We start from the raw sequence: 22,980 nt of genomic DNA, 5'->3' as shown, positions 1-22,980 counted from the left end.
ATGATCATCACGTGACCATCCCATCTAAAGGTCCAGCCCACTGTGTTTAAACACGCGCGTCTGTCACGCCCCTCGACATTACTCTTCCGCCTTTCAGGAGATAAACACCTCTGAAAACTTCTTCTACAATGTTCGTCATAAATATTGTAGTTTTGGTCTCTCTTCTTGGAGCAGTCTTGATTATAAACGAGGCAGAATCAAGTGAGTAAACTCATTTCTCTAGTGTTTTAGTTTTGTTTATAATGTGACAGATCCTACACAGGTCGAGTTAAATCATTCTGGACAACTTTCTCTTTCTATAATAAATGCTGTAATAATTGGACATATATTTGTAAACTGTTTGTCTTTATTCTTATTCACTAATCAACATGTTCAAACTCATATAAATATTCGTTTTAATTGTTTATTTTGCCCTTGGTTCTTTTTCTTATAGTCGAATTCAACTGAAACAAGATAATTTCACACATTTTTGTCCTTGAAATACACAAATATATATATGTGACATGAGCGGTACATAGCAGTGCTTAAAATAGTGGAATCAACAACGCCACCCAGGGAATGGGGCCCTGGGACCACAAATGGAACTACAAATTTAACTAAAAGCCGCGCTGGTCTGGACAATGAGAGAGAGGTGGATTTATTTACAGAAAACAATTATTTTATTTAAATATTACAAAAGTTAAAATATACAAGTTTAGACAAAGTAGTGAATGGGACAGGCACACATGTAAATCAACAAAACAAATTAAACAAAATTCAAATAAAGCAAATAAACACCATGCAAAACAGAACAAAATCAAACAAAACAACAAAATTGATAATAAAACACATGCAACACACAGGCGGGACTTACCCAGATGGGGGGGAATGGGCGCAGTAGCGCCAGGCGGGCACAGCCCTGAGCGGGAAATGGAAAACGCACGAGAAGCCATGGAGACCAACCTGGTTAACACTGCCAACGCGCACACCAGATTGGATACGTCTGCCCCAATGCGCTCCAGCTGTGGCACCACGCTGCCACTGCAAAGCCCACTAGAGAGAGACAGGTAGGTGTGCACGCGCACGCTGCACGTACCCTTATTTGAGGGTAGCGTGCACACCGCCCCCAACGAACCTTAAAGGTGCCATAACATGCTTTTTCTCACGTTTCGTAGTCTATCCTAAGTGTATAATTGATAATAATAAGGATTGTGCAACACCCTTAACATAATAGTTAAGAAATATCACCCAGACCTTGGACCCCCTCACCAACCCGGAAATGCAAACGGCTTGGTTTGATATTCGCCCCCACCCTTGCGAAGAGCGATCTGGCTCCCCCGCCCAACCCGTGATGTAGTCTCAGAGAGCGCGTGTGTGCCCCGCCCACCCGTGACGTAGCCCCACAGCTGTCTGCTCCGCGATGCGCCGCTCCTGCCGCGCGACTGAGTGAGAAACGATAGAACTTCAGATCAACATTACTTTGAGACTAAATAAATCTGGTGTTTATTCTACAGCGTGCGCAGAACAGATATATCGATCTATATATATATATATATATATATATATATATATATATATATATATATATATATATATATATATACATAAAAGTCTTATGTCCATTGCGCTCTTATTTCCTGGTTTTTCGGTATCGGATAGAACTTCTCTCCGTTTATTTTCCCGGTTGCTGCATCAATTGCCACATAAACCTTCACCATTGTGATAATAGTAAAGAGTGCGATATCATTAATGAAGTTTTGGGCCTCTTTGAGCCGTGTTTCGCCGTAAATCAAAGCAGAAACACTCCGGGGCTTGTATTGGGAGACACAGCCTGCAGCAGCGCGGAGCCGGGGGGAAGGGGGCGGGAGGCGACAGGCGGGAGGGGGGTGGAGAGGGGGAGGGTGAGGGGGGATGATGACGCGTGCCTGTGGTTATGACGCGGTCCTGTGAACACCCCCGTCAGTTTGGAGATTCGAGGAAAGGAGATAGTCTGTAATATAGCTAAACACTGCGGGAATCAATCAAAAAAACTCCCTGGGTACATATATGAAGCACAAATAGCAATGTAAGAAGGTTAAAAGCTCTGAAAAGTCGATTTTGCATGTTATGGGACCTTTAAAGTGGCCACCACCTCGACTTGTCACATATATTTAAAGTAAAGGTCTGTGGAGAAGCAAACACGCACATCGTTTTGTGACTTTCGTTTTCGCACTTTTTTTTTGTTTGTTTTTTCCTAACGACAAATGACGTCTTGATGTCTGATTGGTTTAAAGATTATATTAGACAAGTATGAGTAGAAAAAGCTTAACTATATTAAAATGACTAAGAATAACCAGTATTTATTTTGAGATCCACGTTTGAAGTAAGTTTAGGGACTGTTGCTGTTTCTCCTCGTGTTCTTCGTTTCTTTATTTCTCATTGGGACAAACAAATGTAATAACCTCTCTCAGATGTCTTCAGTCATTCTTTGTTTTTCACACTAAAGTCTGAGTCAGTTTCCCTCTCCAGTGTCACTGTGACCTCGGCCGACTCCAGAGCAGGACCAGACTCAGTTAGAAAAGATTTGAATTCAACTAAATGGACTTTTGACTTGGATTTGACTCAGACTTTATTTGAACTCAGACTTGCAGTGCTGAGGACACAACTCGGACTAGACTCACGTGACCTGGACTTGAACATTCAGTTTGATCACAATTCACTTATATCTTTATTTTAAGGCTAAATCCATTTGCTCAACAATGTTTTAGTTTGACAAAAATTAAGCTCAAATCCATTGTAATCGCTCAGTGTTGCATTTTAAGCCGTTGTAGAGGATTTGAGGCTGATCACATTTAGTTTTGGGTCAAATAAAATAAAATAATAACATGTTTGTCAATCAGATTCTATAATGAATATATTCTCCAGGAAAATGATCCGTTTCACTTTTATTTTCTCTGTTGTATTTTTGTCTGAGTCTTTACCTGACGACTCCTGACGCAGAGGCTCAGTCTGATTCTGACTGATTTAAATGTCATTTTATAAACATTTATCAAATATTTTAAGAGAACAAAACTATCATTTCAGATCCACATTTGAAATAAGACATGGGACTTAACGCTCTTAATGTTTAACCTTGTTTTGTTTCTTTTATTTCAATGACAACTTTAAAAACATTAAAACAAATCTGTGTGTGATTCACTCAAATCCATAAAAGAGATTTTTATGATTTGAATTAAAAATGGAAAAACTAAAGAGCAAAATATTTATGATTTAAAACAATGTACTTCTTTAAATGTTTTAAAGTTGTTTTGAAATGATTAAACTATTTTGTTGATTATTATCATTAATCAAATTGACTTTTAAAAAACAATAAAATTTCAGATCAAAAGCAGCGTTTGATGAATTTGAAGCAGAAAATTGTACAAAATTTCTTTATTATTATTTGTTGTTGAAAAATGTATTGTGTTCATTTGTGATGTGTAAGATTAGTTTTATTCAATATTTTCAGCTAAAATGACAATGTTTTTCTTCCACAGTGACTCACTCTCTGATGTATTTTGAAACTTTTTCGACTGATGTGAAAAACTTCCCAGAGTTCATTTCTGTTGGTTATGTGAACGGGCTTGAGATCACTCATTATGACAGTAACACAAAGAAATGTGAGCCCAAACAGAAGTGGATGGAAAAGATCACAGAGGACGACCCTCAGTTCTGGGACAGAATGACTCAGAGGGATTTGAATAATGAGCAGTGGCACAAAGTCAACATTGACATAGTGAGACGGCGCCTCAACCAGACTGAAGGTTTGTCTGATCTCACTTTTTACTCCTCGTCTTGTGAAATTTCATGTGAAAACACCACATTTATATTTGTTATATTCCTACAGTTTTATATGAACATTTATTTTCTGTCAGTTTTATTCATCTACATTTTGTACATGAGAAAACACATTTGTTCAGCTTGTGCTCTTTGACTAAATATTCCTCATTTTAAAATAACTCTAAAGACATTATTAAACAAGACTTTATTATTGTTTTATGTCCAACAACAGAAAATGTAAAAATAAGATGTGAATATAAACCTCATGTTTCTGTTTCAGGCTCTCACATGTGGCAGGTGATGAAAGGCTGTGAATGGAACGATGAGACAAATGAAATAAATGGGTTTTGGCAGTACGGTTTTGATGGAGAAGACTTTATCGATAGCCTTTGACCTGAAGACTGAGACTTATGTGGCTCCGAGACCAGAAGCCGTCATCACCAAACACAAGTGGGAGAGGGATGGAACTGGACCATATCAGAAAAACTACATCACCCACAAGTGTGTTGAGTATCTGAAGAAACACTTGCGAAATGGACAGAGCGTTCTCCAGAGGAAAGGTGACATGTTTCAAATATCAACTTCAGACTAAAACAACTGTGGAGCAGGAATCTGTTCAATAGAAGAATCTGTTTTATTCACTATTAAACTATAATTTACAGTAATTACAAATATACAGTTAATTCTGGTCATTATAACTGTGATAAAATGTGAAAATATGATTATATTTCTGTGATGTATTTTATCTGCATAATAGTGATATTTTATCTGCATCATTAGTCTAAGAGAAGAACGGATGTGTGACAAACTGCATTTGTGAAGGGGTCGTAAAGATGGGCCAAAGGATGTTTACCCTAGGGGGGGTGACAGCCCAGAGGAGTTTGGGTAATGTTTACCCAAGGCTTGATCTCTACGGAAAAATACCAAGTGCCTTGATGTGAGGCTGACCAATGAGAAATGTGACCCGCCTATTCCAGAATATCTAATAAAACCAACCAGCATGGGAAAAAACAGGGTGAGACGCAGAAGGGTCAGCCAGGCTGACACAGCCCAGCGTTTTCTCCCAAGCTTGCCATACAAATGTCTGACATTTCTGTGTCGTTTCATATTCTAAGTTGAATTGTGTTCTCTATGTGTTAAGGAATAGCATCTGGTGTATGTCTGATTCCATGACATTTTCTGGTCCTATCGAGCCGGACGACCAGCTGCCCTTCGCGGAGATTGACGGGTGAATCGGTGAAGTCTGTGCACAGCTGAAAGGAAGTCCACTTTTCCCGTGGCCGCCCATCGCACCTCATTCTCCGCGAGGAGAGCGCGTCGTTTCGAAGCAGCAGGAGAACACAGGCGACAAAGAAGGTCAGACAAAACATTGTGTGTGAAAAAGAGTTAGCCATGAAACGTTTTATGCATTAGTTTGATATTTACTGGAAAAATATTATAGGCTTTTATGCCCAGTTAGGTGTTACTGAGGAAATGCCCAGTTAGGTATTACTGAGGAAATGCCCAGTTTAATATTACTGAGGAAATATGTGTGAATGTAAGCGCTGTGCACGAGCGAAGTAAGTAAGAGAGAAGTGTGAATGTGTGAATGAGGATTAATAAGTGATTCACTAACGAGTGTGAGAATCACAATTAATCATACAAGGGTCACAAGGCGTTATTCTGAGAGATCTAAAATTTGCAGTCACGGGTGAATCTTTAAACACCTAGCATTATCTTCGGTGGAAAATCAATAAGAAATTCTACTAGAAGCTTGAGATATGACGTGACTGTAAAGCAAGTAGCATTTCTCTCAGACAACCGAGACCATAATGCCAGAATTATCACCCCAAACTGTAAAAAGACAAAGGAAAAGTCATAAGAGGATTTTGGAGGGAGAATTCCAGTGTGCTCAGATGACGTGGCAGAGAGGGGGAGATAAGGGGGGTCAACAAGACAGGAGAATGGGAGAAGAAAGCAGTTCAGAGGACGCTCTGAACTGATGAAATAAGTAAAACTAAACTCCGCTGGTTTTAAATTTTAGTATTTCAACAAATTTAGGGGTTTTGTTGGATTGACAACAATCAATTATAAAGATTTCATTAAACTTGATAAGAGATGAAGATTAATTCAGATTTTTATAGATGGCCAATATTTTGGGGAATGTGATCACAGACAAGACAGGACACTTCCTGTCCCCGACATAGAAATCAAAAGTTGTGTTTTGTTTTTTGTGTGCACAGAACAAAGCTACGTTTTGTTTTGTTTTATTTTTGGACTTGACGAAAATGATCTTTTTGCACTTAATGCATGACTAGATGAAAGTACAGGACAAAAAGACAGAAGTGTTTTTAAATTTAGAATCAAAAACAGGCATGGGCCTGGAAGTGATAATATGGGTAAATGGGTGACTACTGATGTTTTTGGACATAGGAGTAGAACGGGCAGTAAGTAAAGTGATAGTAAGAGTATATCAGTAACTTATTTATTTGTATTATCATGAGGAAACCTCGTATTGCATGTAGACGTAAGTGAGGGAATAAGTTAAATAGTGACGTCCAATGCCCTCCTTGGAAAGACATGACTGTGTGTCATTAACTAAAGGCAAATGACACCAAGTCATAAAGGATAGTCAGAGATAAGGGGCTATTGACTGGCAAAGAATCTGGAGGACTCAGGATGGAGCAGATGTTGTTATCTTTACGGATCACAGGGACACCAAGAGGTTACACCTCAGGGGGGGTTGACTGATGAGTAATAAGAAAAGTTAACATTAACAGGGAAAGAATTTGACATTCTAAAGGAATTACCTGAAGGATTGTGGAGATTCAATCAAGAATTGAATAGATTTAAATTAGACAATATCATCTAAATTGAGACGCTATAGAAGTTATGAAAACCAGTGATAACAGGACTTAAACATTATAGGACTCAGGACGGAGGCAAGAGATGGTTAGACTACAGGGAAGAGAGAAAGAAAAAGCCGGTTTAGAAATTTGGAAATGGGTGTTTCCTCCGTTACGAGAGGAAGACCGAGAGGAAGACAGAGGGAAACAGAGGGGAAGACAGAGAGGAAGATGTGATGAGAGACAAAGAAAAGACAAAGAAAGTATGAAAGAAGGGGAAAAAAAGGTTGATAAAAAGAGATGTGCCTTATGGACAAGGGGAAGGTTTAGAATCATTTTTATTTGAAATACACATATAGACTTGCTAGAACAAACTAATACACAATGTTTGTAAAGCACCACATGAGCAGGTGTGAGAGATTGAGTTTGAAACTCACCTGAAGCACATATAGAAGATTAGCACATATTACATTAGATGGGTGATTTTATTCAGGCCACTCCCACAGAGGAGATGTGAAATTTGATGTTAATACTCTAAGTTGTGAACTGACCCTAATGGCCAGCTCAACGGGGAATTATTGAGATAATTATTATTGTTTGATGTATTTGTATTGCACACACACACACACACACACCCACACACACCCACACACACACATACATACATACATACATACATACATACATACGCGCGCACACGTGGACACCAGACATTTAGAGTTTGAAACATTTGGAGTTTGAAACAAATGGTGGTAAAACAGATAGGTTTGGGCAGTGTAAGATTACACACACAGACTGATTGACCCACACAGGGTGGGGGCCCAGCGCCGTGTAAGGGGGGGCTCAGCCAGGGATGTGACCACTGAACTGTGAAAGGTCAAGAGGTGACATTGCGGAGTTGGAGTGACAGATGCAATTCCATCTCTTCCTTGATTACATCCTGGATTAGTGAACGTTGTAAACTATCTGGATTATTTCATTTTGTTTAAATGTAGAAGTTTGAGAAATGGGCAAGGCCATATCTGAAAAAGGAGGGATATGTACGTGTAAACAAATATTCCGAATCAATAATTACAAAAAAAAATTAAACAAGAAAACTGTTTGAAATGCACTGAATTGTCGAAAAGACTTTGTTTATCACCGCAGCAAAACGTGTTGGAGATGTGGTGTTTACAGAGACGAGCCAAGTGGATGAGCAAAGTGGACGGAGCCACACCGTGTCGTCCTCACACCGACCATTGGAGGGACGAGAACATGGGTGCTCTCATGGGAAAGTGAGAGAAATGTCTGGACAACACAGTGGCAGATCCATAACATCGCAGACGCAGGACTTCGTTTGTATGAGTTTTGTCCAGAGTCTACGGTAGAGTACGATACTCTGCTACAATGGACGGGAGACAGATTCTACAGTACGCAAAGTACTATACTCTGCTACGATGAACGAGAGCCAGAGGCTACGGTGCGCAGAGTACCATACTCTGTGAAAAGAATCAACAGTTATCATCACCTGTATTATGCAAACGGGACAATCGGGACAATCGGGACAATCGATCAACATACACAACTGTGTATACCGGGAAATGAAACATACACAGACCTAAAATAAAGGGAAGAAAATAAGTGATCAACTTGAAAGGTTATGAAATGCATAATGTGAAATGTACAATGTATAATTGACATGACAGTAGCTGAAGAAACACAATGGCATATTACACCACAGCCACTGTTGTTTGCACTAAGAGTTTTTTTATCTGCTAACAACATAACTACATGCAATGTTAATGAGATTATGAATTGAGATGGGAAATGTACCAGTTCATATGTGTCAAAGGTGTGACCGAAGCGAGCAGCGGAAGAAGGTCTCTTAAGAAACCAAGCGAGGACGTATGGTGGTGTGGGGACACTTGTGGGACGTTGTGCCTATGTATCCCTTTTGTGGCCAAAACCATAACCATCACCCAGAACCATACCGCAGGGTCAAGGTCGAGAGGTTAGTGGACAATCTGGTTCCAGTAGCACCTGATACTACGTATTTGATTCTATTGGGGTGTCCAGAGAGGTCCCTGACGAGTCAAACTGACTGACCAGAGAGCAGCGGGTTTAAGGGCTTTCCGCTTGTTTCTGCGATATTTCCCATCACACCGCACAAAATTATAGACAAGATAAATTGTCTGTTTGTCAAATTACAGAGATTGACCAATCTGACTCAAAATTTAGGACAGTAATGCTGTAGACATGTTGTGGGCCGAGAGAAAAGAAGTGTGTTCAATGTTGAGAAATGTGCATAACTTTTTGAGTATAAAAGTGTCATTTTAACACCAATAATGAAAGACATGTTGAAAACTGAAAAGAGTAATGTGTTTGGCATATGAGACAGTAGACTAATGCTTTGATAAACAGGAGGGAAATGTGATAAAATGTGAAAATATGATTATATTTCTGTGATGTATTTTATCTGCATAATAGTGATATTTTATCTGCATCATTAGTCTAAGAGAAGGACGGGTGTGTGACAAACTGCATTTGTGAAGGGGTCGTAGAGATGGGCCAAAGGATGTTTACCCTAGGGGGGGTGACAGCCCAGAGGAGTTTGGGTAATGTTTACCCAAGGCTTGATCTCTACGGAAAAATACCAAGTGCCTTGATGTGAGGCTGACCAATGAGAAATGTGACCCGCCTATTCCAGAATATCTAATAAAACCAACCAGCATGGGAAAAAACAGGGTGAGACGCAGAAGGGTCAGCCAGGCTCCTTACAACGGCCTGGCTGACACAGCCCAGCGTTTTCTCCCAAGCTTGCCATACAAATGTCTGACATTTCTGTGTCGTTTCATATTCTAAGTTGAATTGTGTTCTCTATGTGTTAAGGAATAGCATCTGGTGTATGTCTCATTCCATGACAATAACACAGTCTGTACTTTAATCATATTTATAAAACGCGACTATAAATAATCTAATGTATTTTTTTGCAAACACATTCAACACCAATGTTTTCTAAACTCTAGATTTGATCGTTTAATGATTGAGCTGCAGTTTAGAAGGGGCTGAAATAAAAATGAAATGTTGAAATAGTTTTGGAGTTTTGCAAAATTAACATGTTTTGTGTCATAAAGCTGAAACTAGGTCTAATTATATTTGTTTAATCTCTTGCTAATCTTATCTCTCAACATTTTTACAGTTTATCATTTATTTTTTGTGCAATACTTTAAAAAAAACAAAAAAAGTTATCAGTTTATTATTGATGTAATCAATTTACCTGATTAAAAATAGTTATATGGAAAAGAGCAATATAAACACTTTAAAAGTTTGTGAACAAAAACAGACTAAATTCAGGAATTGAGACTAAAGTGAAGTGGAACATAATGTGATTTTAATGGAGAAACTGGGATTAACATCAGAATATCACAAAATATGAAAAATCAAGGTGGTTTTGACAAATGTATTTTACATGATTTGTTACTTTAATTTGGGATAAAGTACGAATTCAGAACTGTCTTTTCAGCTTTTCAGAAGCTTAAATAAAGGTTTGAGGCTAAAAAATGTTTTATCCAAAAACTAAAAATAAAGCATAAAAGATTAATTAGCGTTTGGATGTGATGTCAGTTATTGTGTTTTGGTGGACTTCCTCTGAAGACTCTGATCACAGTGTTTTAAAGTTGAGCATTATGTATTTATTTATTTGTATCTTTATTATTTTTTCCCCTCCATCCCTTGTTGGGTAATGGGAGGTTTTGTCTATGGGAGTTTTTGTTTATAGGAGATCTTCTACTGAGAGTGTTTTTCAAACTTCCTATAAGTGATCTGTTCTTTTCTCTGCATCTTCCTGCGTTGCATCAATGAAATTTCCCCATGTGGGACAATAAAGGATTATCTTATCTTATCTTATCTTATTAAAATGCAGGTGAACTCTGTGATTGACCCTGTGTCTCGTGCCTCCTCCAGAGCTCCCCCTGGTGTCCTTCCTGCAGAAGTCTCCCTCGGCCCCCGTCACCTGCCACGCCACAGGCTTCTACCCCGACAGAGCCATGCTGTTCTGGACCAAAGACGGAGCCGAGCTGCACGAGGGCGTGGACCCCGGGGAGATGCTGCCCAACCACGACGGAACTTTCCACATGAGTGTGGACCTGGACGTGTCCTCTGTCCCACCTGAGGACTGGGGCCGCTACGAGTGCATGTTTCAGCTGTCCGGAGTGCCAGACATCCCCAACACGCTGCACCCGGACAAGATCAGGACCAACGGTGAGCACTTTAATGTCACACACAGGCTCCAATCATGCAGTCACAACAGAAGCTTTAGCTTGTAGTCAATTTAAATCTTTTCTGGCCCAAAATGATCAGATTCTAAACAATCGACAATGAAAAACAAAAACAATTGGTCCATCTCTAAATAGAAGGTACTTTATGACACAGAATAATAGTAGTTTCATGAATGTTACTTTGTGGTCTTATTCTAGTTGTGATAAAGCTCAAGAACATTCTAAAACTATTCAGGAAAGGTCTATTATGTGTTTTATTCTTTATTCTTTTTATCAGTATCGATACTTGCTCGATTGAGTATCTAGTTTCAAGCTGTAGTTTTTTATACTTTTGACATCTTTAACACAGTGACAAATCTTTTCTCATTAAATCATGAACAAATAAATGTGTTGTGACTAGATATTTAAGTGTGAATGACAGTTTAGTTTGATAGTTTGATTTTGTTCTTTATTTGAACAGCTAAGAAGCACACGGGCTTCATCGCAGGTGCAGCCACACTTCTTGGTGTTGCACTTTTGGGCGCTGTTGGATTTGCCGTGTACAGATGTCACAAAGGTAAGATGAAATGTAATTATTTATATGAAAATAGTTCAAAAGGCTCCAATTGAAAATACTTAACATGTCACTGTCTTCTTTTCCAGCCAAGACCGTCACGCCTCGTAAGTAACACATTCTAACGTCTTTTACATGGATGCGGCGTAATATTTCCACTGCCTGTTTTATCGTACATAAAGTCCCACACACGACACATTTAGCTTTAAAACCAGGCGACAGGAGCCGACCATCACAACTCTTTTTAATTCCCTCGCTCTGTTCATCTGTGTCGTCTTTGGAGCACTTTTTGCAGTGTTGGAGACGCTCTGGACCAGAAGCTCTCACGAGTCCAAACTCTTCAAATACTCGTCAATATCAAGTTCAGGACAAAATGTTCACTTCATGACAATAACAGAGGCTTGGATGAAGAGCTCGTTTGTACTTCACAACAGTGGTTATATTAATACGCCTCATCTGTATTTATTACTGACACAGAAATGTTGCTAGGATCAATGTAACGGTGTGAAATGTCCATCTTCATTTCAGCTCCCAGTGAAGCAGGGGCTGAAAGACAATTGGTTCAAGGTGAGAAAATATAAGCTGACGTTTCTCTGCTTTGTGTGACAGAGGAGCTGATGCTGTGATTAGATCAGGCTTTTGGACTTTAATTCAAACCTTTGAAATCCAACGTGACAAAGGGAAATGCAAAAGGAGAAACCTCTATAAATGTACACACAGAGGGCATCGCTCTTAGAATGAACTCAACATGAACTTTGGAGACAAACAGAAGTTGATTTGATGTTACACTTTTTTACTGAACCCAAATTGAGCCTTTAAAACATGAACATGACAAAACAGGCGCTTTATGTGAGCGTGTTCATGGGTTTGTGTGTTTTACTCCCGACATTGACGTGGGAAACACATATTTACTTTGCAATAGGATCATTATTGTAGTAAAGTAGTAGTGTAACTAACAAATATTTAGTGTATTTGTACAATGAGACTATTTTGATACATTATCAATCAAAAAAAGGTTGAAGAATTGTGACTGAAACTTCTAGAAAGATAATATTGTTTGTTTTATTGTTGAAAATCAAAGTTTTAGACATTTTGATGTAATCATGCCGTTCTAAACAGGTCTTTGTGTTTTAGAGTCTGTATAGTCCAGATAACGATTCACAAACACGACTATGATTTGACTAAAGTAGAGTTGTTGTTTTTGTTTTTCAGAGGTGGAACAACCACTGAATCCTAAACCAGAGTGACACGTGTGAGCCGCTTTCATCTGAAAAGAGGAGCATTTTGTCTCAAGGTTCAATGTTTTTGGCTTTTGTCCTGAACCGTTTGTGGCTTGTTTTCCACTTTTAACGTGAGTTTGTTTGACGAGAGTGGACCCCGGGGGCCCCTCCCCCACCAGGGAGGCTCCATTGTCTCCAAAAATTCTACTTTCAGCAAAGGCTGAAGCGAACATCTTCATCAAAGAATGCATAAGTCAACGGGCCTTGGACTCATCAAACTCTTCGAACCTGCACAAGGATCAGCACCACAGACAGCTCCAAGGACCCAAAGAGCTCCAAGGACCCAAAAAGCTCTGAGAAGGCCGTGATCCACACCGGAGCCTTCCTTGGACACGTGAGGGCTGATACTGGCAGAGTGGCATTAAAGTCAGGTTCCCTTGGATTATTCTACTAGAATTAATCAAAACTTAATTCATAATACCAGCATTTCTTTTAACTAAGTTGAGCCCAGGCACAGCCTGTGTAACAAAACATGTAATTAATTGCTTTTATATCTTCTATGCTATCTATTAAACCACACAAAATCATCTTGGTTTATTGGTACACCTTTGTATTGATCTTTATAGAATTATAATTGTCAGTCAATGAATCGTGTTCTCCCTTTCAGAGAATGAGACTGAGTAGGTATTAATGTTTTGCTGAACTAGCTTCAGCAAAACATTAATATATTAAGTATACAAGAGTGAAACATCAGCGTGAACTTTGAATCTGCAGCAAATTGTCTCGTTGGCTTTGATTTTAAGTTTTAGTGAGATACTAATCTGATTTTATACTTTAATTTGATTTGAGTACAACAAACATCTAAAAAAAAAAATAATTCATACAGTCCCACTAAAACCTAAACCAGATCAAGAACGATATATTCATTACAAAATATATAATAAATAAAACTCGATATTGCAACAAACTATAAAAGAATGGAAATTAAACAATTAAAAAACGGTACAAATCTTGATAAAATGTGAATACGACACCACCCTCATCGGGCTCATCTTGGACGGGGTTGAGTCTGTCTACAGGAGGGAGGTGGTCCGGCTGGTGTCCTGGTGCAGCGGTGACAACCTGGAGCTCAACGCCAAGAAAACAGTGGAGATGATCGTGGACTTCAGGAAAGTCAAAGCCCCCCAGACCCCCCTCACCATCTCAGACTCCCCCATCACCACCATGGACTCCCTTCACTTTCTCAGCATCATCATCACCCGGGACCTCAAATGGGGGCCCACCATCAGCTCCCTCACCGGGAAGGCCCAGCAGAGGATGTACTTCATGCGGCAGCTGAGGAAAGCCAGCGGAGATGATGGTGCAGTTCTACACAGCCATCATTGAGTCCATCCTCACCTCCTCCATCACCGTGTGGTACGCTGGAGTCACAGCCAGGGACAAACAGAGACTACAGCGCATTGTGTGCTCTGCTGAGAAGGTGACCGGCCGCAAACTCCCATCTCTCCAGAGCTCTGGGACGTGCAGGTCGGATCACAGCCGACCCTTCTCACCCTGCACACGGACTATTTGAGCCACTCCCCTCAGGCAGGAGGCCACTCCCCTCAGGCAGGAGGCCACTCCCCTTAGGCCCTCAGGAGGCTACGGTCCATCCGGACCAGAACCTCCCGTCATAAGAACAGTTTCTTTCCCTCTTCCGTTGGACTCATGAACACTGCCTAAGCACCTTGTACTCACTGCACTGTTCACTTCTATTGCACTACTTAACTTTATATTTTATACTTTATTTAGAATGTACATATCATGCCGTTTCTGTATAAAGTGTTCAATGTTTGTTGTCTGTGTTGCACCGAACCACCAGGACAAGTTCCTGTGTTTGTGAATTTTTGTTCATCGACAAATGGCAATAAACCTTATTCTGAATCTGATTCTGAATAGTTACAGTATGTAGTTATTTGTTCCTCAAATTGATTTACAAATTGAATACAAACTTATAATGTGTTTGGCTAATGCTATATTCATATCTCTGCTACTATCTGGAAACTCATTTGTCATTCATCACTTTTGGATCAATTAAATCAACGATGGAAAGATTTATCAGTATAATTTTGTGTTAAATTAAATTGTGAATGACACTACTGTACATGAAGTTATATTTTTATATTAATACCAATGTTTATTTATACTGTTAATTCTAACTTTCAATTTGTGTAAATAGTTTGTTTCTAAAGATGGGCTTTTATAATGCTTTTTCAGCTGCTTTAATGAATACTTCATAAATACTCTGAAGATGTACTTTGGATTTAATTTAATAATTTAAAGTTTCAAATGTTTTAATTGTAGCCGTTACTTGATTGTCCGCGTTATTGCCCACAATGTATTAGTTTAGAGGCCATTTAGAGGTTGTTTTTCTTTTGGATGTGACGAACAAGCACAGGATTAAAACTTAATGAAACTTTAACGTAATATCTAATTGTGTAATTGTTCTTCTGGAAATATTCAAAGTTAGAACATTGAGTATCGTCTATAGCTAAAAATAGAAAGAAATTGAGAGAAAAAGAGTGGATTAAATATAAGTGGAACTGAAACGCCCAAGTGTAATCACGAAATCAAGAGCATAAAGTGGTATTTTATTTATTTATTCTGCCGTTGTGTGGTTCTTTTACGTTTTGTGTAATATTTGAACCTCCGACAAGACATTTACAGGTACAGTTTACCACATTCCTAATGCAATTTTAAAATATAGTTTTAATATTGTTATCGAGTGCAAAAAAATATTAAGATTTTCCTTTTTGTCAATATTGCCCTCCTCTAATTCACACTTGCACAATCGCCACATCAAACTGGGACTAAAACTAAACCAGGACTAAACTAAATCTACATAAGGACTCAAACTGGACCAAAAAGTGTAAACGCAGGCAAAGTTAGTTTTATTGTTCAAATGGCCCGCTTTGCCTTTGTTCTAATACATCAGAATTCCTTTTTGTTGGATTGCAATGATCGTCTCATTTACATTTGAAAGTCATTTACATGAAGGATCCACTGCAGTCACACTCACACGTGTGTGTTTTGTTAGTGCACAGTAAAAGTACTTCTTTTAATACAGAGTTTAAGGTGAGTTCACACTTGTCATGCTTTGGTCCTGTTTTGAGCCCCCAATTTAGTCCTGATATAGACTTGGCCATGTTCTAGTCTCGGTTTAGCCCTGGTCTAGTCCTGGTTCAGATCCTGGTTTAGTCCCGGGTAAGAATCTTGTGTTTAGAAGGTAGCTTTTTAAAAAACAGGTTTTTCTTGTTCTTGTTGACTAATTGAAGTTATATAAAATTACATGATCACAAAATCATTGTAATACAATAAACCCATGATCATATGAAGAAGGGGGAATAAGATTACATTCTCAATATATTATTGTTCAATTACTAATCCAAAAATATGTCCAAAATGACTTGAATCCAGCAGTTTAGCATTTACTTGTCACAAAACATTTGTAATTTTGCATTTTCAGTATAAACCTTTTAACATATGTTAACAAAATAATATAAGCCTTTATTTGTCCCACAATGGGGAAATTCCACTGTTGCAACACAAAGTAGGCACAGAAGTAAACAATAAAGAACAGATAACTTATAAAAACACTCTTATAGAAAAACATCTTATACTATATAATAATAACAATGGTGACACTCTTATTTACAGCTGTTATATGGACAGAGAATATTGGGGGGGAAAGTATTGCAATGAATATGACAGTATTGCACATGATTATGAAGAGTGACACATGTTCACTGTAATAACATTAACATTGTGTGACTGAGGAAGAACAAATGATCTTTTACAATAAAGATGTAGCACACTTGAATTATGAGGCTCGAAGTGTAGTTTCAGTCACATTTATTTCTGTAACAAGACAAAACATCTCCCAATGTGCGTGTCATGCTCTGTTTTGATACAGGAAACAATTTTCTACTTTTTAACAACGAACATAGCCACAAATAATATGAAATTAAAAGAAAATATAATATACATAAATAAACCTGGGACATAAATGTGTTTGTTCTTTTAGGACGTTTTAGATTGAACAAAAGTGTAATTTTGTACTCTCCTTGTAAATCCCCTTGTTTCTACTAGCATACTACTGTTAGCATAGCACAAAGTTACTACAAAACAACAACCAGGCTTCAACATCATAATCTTAAAGACACTTTCGGCCTGAACTGTCACACTATTGCCCTCTCAAAGTTCACAGTTCTTAGCAGTGCTTAAGTTCATATCAAAAAATAAAATCCACATCACAGTTCCGCCGTAAGCGGTCAAAAAACGGTGTGTTGCCCGTATGACAACCTGATGGCAACTTGTCCCCAGCACCGAGGTTCACACCTAAATACCATTTCCACATGACGCCACAGCGCCCCTTTGTGGCCGCTCCCAACACTACATCAATAAGAGGTTTTGGAACTAAGTGCTAGCAGGAGTTAGCATGACTAAACTTATTACAGATCAAAACAAAAATAATGAAAGTCTAGCTTACACTTACAAATGTTTTAACGAAAGTCATAATATGTGGACTTTATATTTGTCAGTTTTATGTTTGGTGCGACTGTACCAACCTGAAATAACACAAAATGAGCTGCTGCAGATGAACAGAAGAAGAAGCCAGACTCCAAACAGTCTCACTGCGGCTGGCTCCACCAAGTGGCGAAAATCTGTATTACAAAAACACTATTACTACACATGAACAAATCACGTAAATAAAACTGTGAACACACATTGTGAGCTCACATTGTGGGAGTGACACACTTACACAGTTCTGGTGCTTCAGTCCTTTCCTCTTTAACAGCTTTTACCTCCTGCGTCATTATTTTGTTACATATTTTCTTACTGTTACTTTTCAATCACTAGCTGTTATTGAGACATAATCTTGTCATGATTTGTAAAATGTGCTCTAATTTCTATGTATTTTCATTTAATGTGTTCTTGTCTCAGCAGTGACACTGTTGTCTGAAGTTCAGGGGGTAATAATGTACAACTCTTCAATTCATACAGATTGTGATGTAATATAGTTCAGATGATGAGACATAATAATTGGAGATTGTAAATAAATTGCATTCTTGAGATTTGTGTTTTTATTCTTTATTCTCTAAACCTTTTCCCTCCACATATTTTCCATGTTTCTTGTCATGTTTCTTGTCTGATATTATTGTTTTGCCTGTAATCTTTTAGGTCTTTTATTTCAGATTTTAATATTTTAAAACAGATCACATTTTAGCTACCAGCATCATCATGTTTTTAGATCATTTTAATCATGACTGTTTTTAAGTGTGTAGTTGATATGGTGTTATGATCTAAACTGTTGCCTCACAGTGAAGCGTTCCTCCTCCACCCTCCAGCACTCGACTGGTGCTCCACTTCCAGCTCTAATCAATGTCTCATTCCACTGCTCTTCTTGGCACTTGATGCTGTTCTTTGGTGCTCAACACAAATCCGGCTTGAGTGTTTCAAATGTCTTTTTACAGTAGAAGAAATACCAGAAGGTGCATTACAAACAATATTCTCTGGTTTTCCCTCTACTGAAAAGACATTGTTTTAAAGAGCTATATTTGACTAAGAGGTGCTTTTATCACAGAGGTGTATTTCTTCCTTCTCAAGTCCCTGTGAGCACTTGCTAGGGTGAACTCTAGAGGGCAGCAAAGCCTTTTCAAAGTGTGATGTACAGACAAGCCACGCACTCTCACTTCCACCCAGTCCCCCAAGCGCTGTAAAACATTGCTGCATTTACATGTGTTGACCAGCAGAGGGGGACAGACCTGCTAAAGTCCTATGGGGAAAGTTGATGTGCAGTGCTGGTGTTGCTCCTACACACACTATGGTGCTCTCCTGGCACACTTGAGCTCTGCGTGGTGCTGTCATCTTTTAACGCAGAGTCAGAAAAGCCGACCTACAGATGCGTGTGACAAACATGGCGGCAAGTGCATTAGAGGATCAACACATTCATTCATATTTTTAATTAGGGCTGAGCAAAAAAAAAAAAAGAAGCAATTCAAGATTTCCCCCCCTCATATTGATCTACCACAATTTTTTAGTGGATTTTATTTTCTACACCAAACATAGATAAAAATGGCTTTCAATATTACTTACCGGAAACATAAACAATACAGACTTTTAATCAGTGCTTTTAAACACAAATTGATTGACATTTTTCTTCCTGAACTCTTGCTTTTACTGAGGATTGTAGACGTCTCAATTACAATTCCATCGATCGATTTCAAATGCTCAGCTCTACTTTTACTATGGGTTTGTCATCATCACCATAATGCACTTGCCTCTTGTTTATCTGTCGGTCTGTTTCAAAGCTTCTACTCCGACCGTGTGATTTCAAATGCTCTTGTGAGAACAGCTGTGACACTTTGTACTGAGATCAAGGGAAAGTTACTGTATGTTACGAAAGTCGGCGCCAAAAGGCAGTGAATCGTGTGTGTGTGTGTGTGTCTGTGTCTGTGTCTGTGTCTGTGTGTGTGTGTGTGTGTGTGTGTGTGTGTGTGTGTGTGTGTGTGTGTGTGTGTGTGTGTGTGTGTGTGTGTGTGTGTCTGTGTCTGTGTCTGTGTCTGTGTGTGTGTGTGTCTGTGTCTGTGTCTGTCTGTGTCTGTGTCTGTGTGTGTGTGTGTGTGTGTGTGTGTGTGTGTGTGTGTGTGTGTGTGTCTGTGTCTGTGTCTGTGTCTGTGTGTGTGTGTGTCTGTGTCTGTGTCTGTGTGTGTGTGTGTCTGTGTCTGTGTCTGTGTCTGTGTGTGTGTGTGTGTGTGTGTGTGTGTGTGTCTGTGTCTGTGTGTGTGTGTGTGTGTGTGTGTGTGTCTGTGTCTGTGTCTGTGTGTGTGTGTGTGTGTGTGCGTGTGCGTGTGCGTGTGCGTGTGTGTGTGAGCCTATGTGTTCAATCTAGTTTAGAGTCACTGCATTTTCTCATTTTCATTTTCAGACATACGTAGGACACTGTGCTTAAGTCTTCCAGGTCGTCAAAGAAGGATTTAAGACAAATGTTTAAAAATAGAATGAGATACAATGAAAAATCTATCAAAGCTGTAAGTAGATGTCTGTTAAGGCTCTTCTTCTATCACACAAGCGTAATGGCAGAAATTAAACTGTTAATTTGTACTTTTAGCAATCGGTTTTATTAAATTGTTATTAGATTTGAAATACATTTGAATTAAATTAAATTATCTTTAGTGAAGACAGTTAAGAGCGTGAGTTTGTTTGTGGGAAAGTATTAAAAAAGTCAGGTGATCTTTCAGGACGAACAGCTTTCTTTCCCCCAACGACTTCAACACGCTCTTGACCTTTGCACAGTGCAGTAGATATTGTTCTTGAACGTGAGAATGAGGAAGTTGCCGTGGACTCTTTGCTGTTGAAGGTTGTTTAGATCTCGCCCAATTGTTTTTTGTTGGTCCGGTCCGGGCACTTTGGGGTTTCCAGCGCTCTACCTCACGCTGTAGAGACACTGGTCACAATAATCACAGCTACTGACGCAAACCTTCTTTCAGTCATGTCCTCCAAATCGCCACACTCATTTGAAACTTTTATTTTTTAGTTTTTTTTTACTCTTTATTTATTATGACATGGTGATGATAATGATTGTCTTGTTATGTTTTTTCATTTTTATACAGCTAATACAAATTGTACATAGAAAAGATTTATAAAAGCACTTTTAATCTTGATTTTAATGGAAAATGAAAGAGCCGATATTTGACAACTTGAAGCCTATTTTTTTTGTTTTTGTTATTTCTGTTATTATTTTCTCAAGAGAGAGATACAAATGTAAATATTAAAATATTTAGGTAAGATTATTTAACTGGTGATGATAGTAACTAAACCATGAATAATTAGGGGTATTGGCAGCCGTTGACCATTATTAATAATTCTCTGTTTTTTATTGCACCCCTTGTCAGCATGACCACGCCCCCTTCACTGTCCTGATACAAAATGTGCCGCCCCATTCCTGTCACTGTAAAGGTCACTTATTATACTTCACAACTTTAATGCTTTTTAGTGATTTGTTTGTTTTGTACAATGTATTCAGTGGTAAAATGTAGAGATGATTGAGGTCGACAAAGTGCGGGCGCAATTTTCCACGGCTTTCTGTTTACAAAGGGTGTAAGAAACTGGTGCTTTTTCCTATTTCACTTTGGAACTAGACATGGGACAGTATTGAAATGTAGTTCCACGATTATCCAAAAATAACTGTGATAAATGATAATGTTCCGATTCATTATTAAAATTATGCTGGTTTACAAAAGGAAATGACTGTAACACATAAAGTACTTAAAGGAATAATAATGAATAAGTTCTGTGTATAGTTGAATTGTAAGTGAAAACGACTATGATCTAGTAGAGAACATGATGGATAAGTTGCTTTTTCTGCACTATCTGGTGGTATAAGTGTGATTATCTTTGTTGGTGAGTATCACGATTATAAAAAATGATTATTAACTTCCTTTTTAATCACAATTAACAATATTATTGTTTATTTGTGGTTGGTTAATCGGAATATAACAACCAGTAAATCCCACGTGCACCAGTAGCCATGTGATATCGTCCCACATTGCAGCTTTACGTCTTGGTTTGAAATTTAAGATGTAACAAAGTTGCAAAGAAATTTCATCAAAAGTATAACAGATGACCTTTACAACCATGCTCCATTATCAGACTTAATATACATTTTTAAACACATCTTCCGCTATCAATTGTTAACTTATTCGAGCTGATCTTTTTGCATCACATTCATACAACGTGCCAATTGTTTAATGAATCTGTTCTAGCTTCACAATTAACCAGAACTTTGGATATTTTCAACATAAACTCGACACTTTCCAATCATGCAAATTGAGCTCACGATGTTCAGTGACACTTGTTTTTACCCACAATGCATCAGTATACATTACAAAATCATGGGTGCTGATATTACTGATGAGGAAACGTTTCAAATCGTTCAATATTTGTTCTTACGTAGAAGGGTCTGGTGCTATATGACGCTACAGTTTAAAATTCACTGTGTATATTTCAAAAAGTAAGGAATAAATAACAACAACAAAATACCATAAATATTTTTCTGAGCGCTGAGAATGTCAGAAAATTATACTTTTTGGGCCAGTTTTCTGAACAGGAAGCTACGCCATGGTGCTGAATTTGTAAAAAGTCCTTTGTTACAACGCTACAAATCATCTTTTATTTGCATTTAAGGGGGATATCAGTAGAAAGATACTGTACTTGAAGACATTTAAACTAGGAAAATACATATATGAAGACTGTTATGTTTTGGATGGCTCTAGAAACCTCATTGCTCTGTTGTACATTGTCCCGCTCCCCAAATGCTATTTACAATAACATCAATACTGCCTCCCCAAGCTGTTTCCATAGAAATGCACTTGTACATTTTGCCTTTTTCACTCACTTTCACTGATCATTTTTGTATCTTAGATTAAATCTTTAAACTCTAAACCTGACTTGAGACCCATAAAAAGTGGTGAACGTAAACAACAGGCAGCTACATTTGTTTTTGAGTTTTAGGGTTTGTTTTTCATGTCAAGGATGCAGTATGTAAAAAAAAAGTGGTTCTGTTCAGTCTCTCTCTTTGTAGCTGTTTGGTGTAACATGTGAATACATAGTGTATGTGGTGAAAAGCCCACAATATTGTTTTATGTTGCAGGATAAATAAAAATGTTGAAGTGAAAACTGCTCTTGTGACTTTTTTTTTTTTACAGTAGATTTACATAATTTCAAACAAGTCCAAAATTATTGAAAGTTTCCTGTCTCTATTGAGATATTGTTTTCCCTGGAAGGTTTCAGTTTGATATTAAACTTCTCTCTCTTCCATTAATTCTAATAATATATATTTATTGCAGGGTTGCCACTCCACAGATCTGACCTGTAACTTCACCTGCTTGTCTTCATGGAGGTCACTTTTCATGGTAAAACAAAGACATCTCCATTGAGACAAGCAGGTCACAAACATCAGAAAAGTGACATAATGTAGCTTTAACAAATATGATTCAAAGTCGAGATAAGACAACATGAGTCAAATGCATTTAAAAGCAATTTGAAACCATTAGTACATCAATAATGTGCAAATGTGTGTCAGATTCTGCATTTTGTTTAAAGTAATATTGCGTCATTCAATATTTGTTTTGCTGACTTAGTTGTTTGTACAGAATATATGAGTCTTGTAAATGTAAGTGTCAGTGATGATGGACAGGGACTGAAAATTGCTGATGTGAAAAAGTGAATGTTCTGTAATAATAAGAGAAACAGAAGCTGATATTTGACCTCCACTGGTTTTGTTGTGACGCCACAAAGTGAAACAGCTT

At 38.2% G+C, this 22,980-nt stretch overlaps 1 pseudogene; it reads left to right on the top strand.

Annotated features, from left to right (window-relative positions):
• The first annotated feature begins 82 nt into the window (after nt 1-82).
• Nucleotides 83-12,734, top strand: LOC140347346 (class I histocompatibility antigen, F10 alpha chain-like; annotated as a pseudogene).
• The last annotated feature ends 10,246 nt before the right edge of the window (nt 12,735-22,980 follow it).

This window comes from Eucyclogobius newberryi, unplaced genomic scaffold (genome assembly GCF_026437365.1).
Source record: "Eucyclogobius newberryi isolate DKJ021-1_F unplaced genomic scaffold, fEucNew1.0.hap1 SCAF_6, whole genome shotgun sequence".
Classification (NCBI taxonomy): Eukaryota; Metazoa; Chordata; class Actinopteri; order Gobiiformes; family Gobiidae; genus Eucyclogobius; species Eucyclogobius newberryi.
This window is presented reverse-complemented; position numbering and strand designations above follow the sequence as displayed.